The following is a 6,707-nucleotide window of genomic DNA, read 5'->3' as shown; positions in this document are numbered from 1 at the left end:
TAGGAAATTACAATTCCCAATTCGATTGTCATTTGCAATCACCATTAACAAAACTCAGGGACAATCTTTACAATTGTTTGGCTCACATCTACACACTGACTGTTTTTCACATGGACAATTGCATGTTGCGTGTTCTAGAGTTGGCAAGCCAAAAATATTTATATCAGCTCAGAAAATTAAACACCAAAAATTGTGTATCCACAAGTACTAGGAAATTAAGCATATGAGAAATATACAATTTCTCTTTTTTAGTATTTTTTCCCATTTCACCAAATTGAGCCACCACCACGTGTGACAGAGTATAGCTAATATATATATATATATATATATATATATATATATATATATAGTCATCAACACAAAGTACTGTTTCGCAGCTCATCAGTGAGGCTAAAGAGGCAACTGCCTCCAGACAGGATTGAAACTCGATCGCCCAAATGACAGTCAAAACTTCTCACCATTACACTATACGGCTGCTGCCTGAGGGTAATGAATTTAACGATGTTTTGACATCGTCCAAATGCCTCCGCTCGATTTGTTTACACAAAGAGCGTCGCTTAATATGTGACCAGACGTGTGTCTCCGACAGATCGCCGACTCTCAACGTCGTGTATCGTGTATTTTCCGTTCGATTATTCGTCTTATGACCGGATCGTCATTTTCTCGCTGGAGACTGTCGATGGGAACACACGCGGTTTCACAAAAGTAGAAATATAATAATTCGTGAAACAAAGAAAGGAAAAACACGAACGCCAATATTCACCTATAATTTACTGTTGAACTTGTGAGTGTGTGTGTGTCTTCTCCCCGTTCTATCGATGTTACGTTCGTCTCTATTTCTGTTTCAAAGTCAACTCCAAAACTGTCCAACTTCCATACGCCGCGACGGGCATCTAGTTGTCAACTAACTGTCTCCTCTATGTTGGTATCTGAGTTCCCCCCCCATCCCGGCTACCGGAAGCTGCCAATCCCTATTTTATCTATAGGTTTCTATTGTCCTGTCAACTCCCAAAAGCTCGATCTAAAGATACCTAGAGAGTCATTGTTTGTTACTTCCTATCTATTGTTTCCTATTCCTTTGTCTATTGCCCCCCTCTCAGCACTTAGTGATTCAAGTCCAACTCAGGTCCACTTTATATTATCACAACCCCCATGCCCAACTCGTCATTTATTACATAAATTACAAAAATACAAAATCATATCAACATAAATGACATAAAATTCATACATATTACATGAATAATGAAACCCCAGAGATATGTCCTTCACTAATAAAAAAACAGAAACACCAAAACAGAAATTCGGCGTATCATTTCCCACCCAGTACCACAGGTGTGCACCCAAGTCTCTCGGCATTCCAGGGTTATTTGAATACCCTTAAAAAAAACTCTGCAAAGCAATTCCTTTTTTATGATTGGCTCCAGTCAACTGGTACAGCTTCTTATACCGGAGAAGGAAAATCAATCTCACCCCTCCATCGAGGTAGAAAAAAAAAACAGGAGGAATTTTAACAACCTCCACAATATTTTGCCCCACCCTCCCAAAAATAAATATGAGGAATTTTAATCACCTCAACAATATCAGGCATTCCGCCATTTCGCCCCACCCTCCCAAAAAATAGACAGGAGGAATTTTAACTACCTCCACAATATTTCGTCCCATCCCCCCAAAATAAACAGGAGGAATTTTAACCACCTTCACAATATTTCGCCCCACTCTCCCAAAAATAAACAGGAGGAATTTTATCCACCTCCACAATATCAGACATTCCGTCATTTCGCTCCAATCTCCCAAAATCAGACAGGAGGAATTTTAACCACCTCCACAATATTTCGCCCCCCCCCCAATAAACAAGAGGAATTTTAATAACCTCCAAAATAAAAGGCATTCCGCCATTTCGCCTCACCCTCCCAAAAATAGACAGCACGAATTTGAACCACCTCCACAATATTTCGCCCCACCTCCAAAAATAAATCAAAAACAAAATCATGATGAATTTTAACCACCTCATCTATAACGGGCATAGTGCCACTCTCCTTTCCTCCGTTCTCCCCCCCCCTAAAAAAATCAGGAGGATTTTTTGTCACCTTCCACTGGGAAAACCTTGTGCATACACCACTGAACCTGAAATTTACAGATAAAACAGGGAACGGCAAAAATATAATTCAACACAATAAAACCCACAACCTGAAAAAAATAGCATTTAACAATTTTAAGTCTCTTTTTTGTCTTTCAAATTTTTCTCATTTCTTGTACTAATCGATTAAGAAGTCCCTGTGCAATTTTATAAGCAAGACACATATGTAATCTTCATCGTTAGAAATACAGAAAAATTCACGTAAGAAGTTTTTTAAACACATGACCAAAATATTTTTCTTTAAAATCAATATAAGTCTCTTTTCCTTCTCCTATTCTTTTAAACAACAATTAAAATATAAAGTTCGTATGTATGTGTACAGAAAAATTTGTTTAAACAGTCTCCATTTTTTCTAAATAAATAATAAAAAGAAATTTTCACCATGACTGTCTATTTTTTCTTTTCATTTCTTTTTTTTTTAAGTGAAGGGCCTTCTCTCTTCCCCTCTGCACAGATTATTGGCTTTACCCCCCCCCCGTGAATCGTGAACAATGATACAAAAAACAACATTAAAATTCTAAAATTCCTGACTGACCTCACTCCAGTCACTCATCGCGTCAACCTTGATCCTTACCAGGAATTCATTCTCCAAACATTAAGCTTTCATTTATCCACTTTCTCGACGTATGTTAAATACACCCACTCTCTAAATACAATTTTTCAATGATTCTTCATCTGCCACCGGATCATAGAACAGACATATCCCACGTGCCAGTGGCCATATCCCGAACTATCCGAATTCCTGGATTCTTCTTTTCCTACATCCCACAAAAACTCATGTTCCGTTTTCCGCCAACAGCCTGGCCAAGTCTAATCACCATGACTTAATTTTTTTCGACCTATTGCCGCAACCCCCATCACCTAGCACGCGACGTAAGTTCTCAGGAAATTTCTTAAATCGACAAACATCTTTCATAAAACGTGTTATGCTGCTAGAAGTCATTGTTGCAAACTGTGAGTGAAAAGACGGGAGAACGCCGCATTGACACACATATAGAAGACCTCTATATGGACAAAAATTGAAATTATTAGCAATTCCTGTCGTAGGCTTACATTTCCACAAAGTAACAAAATGACGCACCGCCATGCTCTCTGATCTCATTTTAACATCGAGTGAACGCAATCCATGCATCAGGAGTTGATGCATGTAGCCATAACTCATGTTCCTAGTCAACACGTGGGAAGAAAAAAAACTTCACAATATGTGAATTGCTCCCCTCACTTTTATACGCATTCAATACAAATCACTATGTAATATCAAAATTTCCTGAAATAATTATCACCTCTGAGACTCCTCTCCCTCATGGGAGATCTCCGCACCAGCGTGTTGCACCCCATCCTGCTTTCACCCCCACCTGAAGCGACATTCCAACAGAGAGAAAAAAAATCTAGAGTAAAAAAAAAAATCAATCCTTACAACAAAAAGAAAAAAACTGATCAACGAAAGAGAAAAAAACATGTATCCAAAACGAACGACAACAAAGAAAGGAAAAACACAAACGCCAATGTTCACCAATAATTGACTGTTGGACTTGTGAGTGTGTGTGTGTGTGTGTGTGTGTGTGTGTGTGTGTGTGTGTCATCTCTCCGTTCTATTGATGTTACGCTCGTCTCTATTTCAATTTACAGTCAAACTCTAAAACTAACCAACTTCCATCCGACGCGACGGGTATCTAGTTATCAACTGTCTCCTCTATAGTCTCCCCCCCATTCCGGCTACCGGAAGCTGCCGTTCCCTGTTTTATCTGTAAGTTTCTACTGAACTGTCAACTCCAAAAAGCTTGATCTAAAGATACCTTGAGATTCATTGTTTATTATTTCCTATCTATTGTCTCTTATTCCTTTGTCTAGTGCCCCCCTCTCAGCACTTAGTGATTCAAGTCCACCTCAGGTTCACTTTATAGTATCACAAATACGCTAATGGCAGTTTGTATATCACTTCCCAATATGCTCAACCCAAGATAGGGAGCATTATATTCAACCACGTACAGTACTGTTTCGCTGTTTCACAGCTCATCAATGTGGCTAGACAGGCAACTGCTTCAAGCCAGGATCAAAACTCGACCGCTTAAATGACAGTAAAAGATGCAGCCCCCTTTTCAAGAATTGTTTTGTCCCAGACACGCTCTGTCTTACATATTTTTTGTTTGTGGTAATATAAAGTATTTATTTTATTGAAAATATTTGAAGTAAGTTGACTTATTTCGACTCTTGTTCATATCAATGACGAAATGTGTCTTATTATACTCATAGTTGGAACGCATTTTATAAAGAGACAAACACCAGTTTAAAAGCCAGCAAAAGTTATCAGTAAGAATATATTAAAATATCAGAAATTTAAAATGAAAATATTTTGAATCTTTTTAGAACTTTAAATGTGACGTCACAGGAACAAACAAGCAACCAAAGGAAATAAAAATCCGACTCGGTATTTTTTAAAGTGCAAATGAAATGTATTTTTTTGTGTTTTTTCTTTTTCAAAAACAGCGCATTTCATTATATTTGCCAAGTTTTTCTTTTTAAAAAATATTGTTTCTGCAATCTGCCGCTAGCCAGCGCTTTCTCGCCCTCACGTCCATCTGCCAAAGCGAGCACTTTCCTTCTCTATTCGACCACGTGGTGTATGTTTTTTCTTGTGATGTAAGTTAGCGCATACTTGCTTATTTGCATACGTGCATTAACGGCTACTGCTGTTAATATTTCACAAGCCAGATATCCTCTGTCTGCTGCTGATAAACTCACACGCGCCTATATGCGCTTTGTTACATAAATAATAATTACCCTAAAATATTTATTCCTGAGTTGTTCAGTTTACGGACCGTGATGAAATAACACCGTCATTATTTAGAAAGTCATTCTGCACCCTGGGATGGCGGGTACTTTCACCTAACGATATAATAAAAAAAATTATCGCTAAAATTAACTTTTATAGAAAATCAAATCTAATATATAGCACGATTCGTGAACTGTACAGATATTTTTCATTCATATCTTCATATCTTTTGATTTTAAGTAAAGTCTCGTATATTTTAATTCGGATGTTTTAGAGCAACGACGACGAGAGTGGTACCATTAAAACGAGCTATCTTTTGTGCTCCATAGTTTCTTGTTTTACGTAGGCATAACCATTATCAGTGCTCTTTTGTCAGCGATGAACGATGGCTGTCCATGAGCCTTTCAAAGTGTGTTCTGTCATATCAGGGTTGATCCAAAGTAAATCCTCCTGTTCTTTTAACTACAACTGTTGAAGATCTATGAAGACCGGAGTTGTTAGCAGTAAAACAATCGACGTTTTGTGCACAAGAATTTACTTTTCTACGCAGTCCCCACCATTCTGAATGCATTTTTTCCATGAATTCAATGAAGTGCGTCTATGACAGGATTTGCTTTCTTAGAGTCGCACGCATCAATGCCACAGACAGATGGAACTTTCAGGTCATGAATACATGAACTTAGTTATTATAACAATGTAATTTGCAATACCCTCAAATCCATTTGGGCAAAATAGAAAGGAAAGGTATTCCTTTCGAAACGCCCCTCGTAGTTGAATTTATTTTGAATCAGAGTTATTCGTTTTAGTGACAAATTAAATACTTTCCCTTTTATTGTCCGTCCCTTTTTACAGAGAATACTTGTACTCGTAATATAATCAACCGAGAAAATGTTCTAATATCTGATATCGAATATTGAAGGGTTGCCCTACGAACATGTTTTATTGGGTGTGTGACGAAATGAAAGAAAGATGCATGATAGGCAAGATGAACGACATTGCGGAAGCGAGTCAGTTGGAGTTATCGTGGACGAAACTATTGCATGAAGCCGACTGGAATCGCGCTCTATTCAAAATTGGTAGAGGGAGTCATATTAAACAATATCATACGACAATCGTAAACTTAAGCATCTCTTTATGGTTTATTTAATGTATTTGTTCATCCAAGTGTTTAATTAATATTGCTTCTTCTACTTTTATCTTCTTGTTTTTCTTTTTCCATCCTACTTCTTTCTGTCTTTTATATTATTTTACTATTTCTCATCACCCCCCTCTTCTTTATCTTCTTCCTTTTTTCTTTTCATCCATTTTCTGCTTTCTCTCCTATCCTTCTTTAAATTATTATTACTATTATTATCATCATCATAATTCTCGTTCCTTTTTCTGTGTCTTCTTTTCTTTTTTCTTCCCCTTCTATTAATCCGTCTTCTTTCCTTCCCCTAATCCCCTTTTTTCCTCATCCTCATCCTCTTATAATTGTTGTTGTTGTTGTTCTTCTTCTTCTTCTTCTTTTTTCTTCTTCTTTCTGTCCGTTGTCGTCTATCCCTTTTCCTCACTTTATTGCTGTTTTTTATTGTTTTTTTTTAATAATTGTTGTTGTTGTTGTTGTTGTTGTTGTTCTTCTTCTTCTTCTTCTTCTTCTTCTTCTTCTTCTCCGTAAATGTCAATTCTTTTTATTCCTGCTTTATTCATAGAGATCGTTTATTTTTCATCGTTATTGGTATTAGTTTCTTTTCTTTTTTTTTTTTTTTTTTACTAATTAGCACTTAAAACGTGCGTAATAAAAGTTATATACTTAAC

The sequence above is a fragment of the Euprymna scolopes genome, chromosome 7 (assembly GCF_053919585.1).
Source record: "Euprymna scolopes isolate OS-2025 chromosome 7, ASM5391958v1, whole genome shotgun sequence".
Taxonomy (NCBI): Eukaryota; Metazoa; Mollusca; class Cephalopoda; order Sepiida; family Sepiolidae; genus Euprymna; species Euprymna scolopes.
This window is presented reverse-complemented; position numbering follows the sequence as displayed.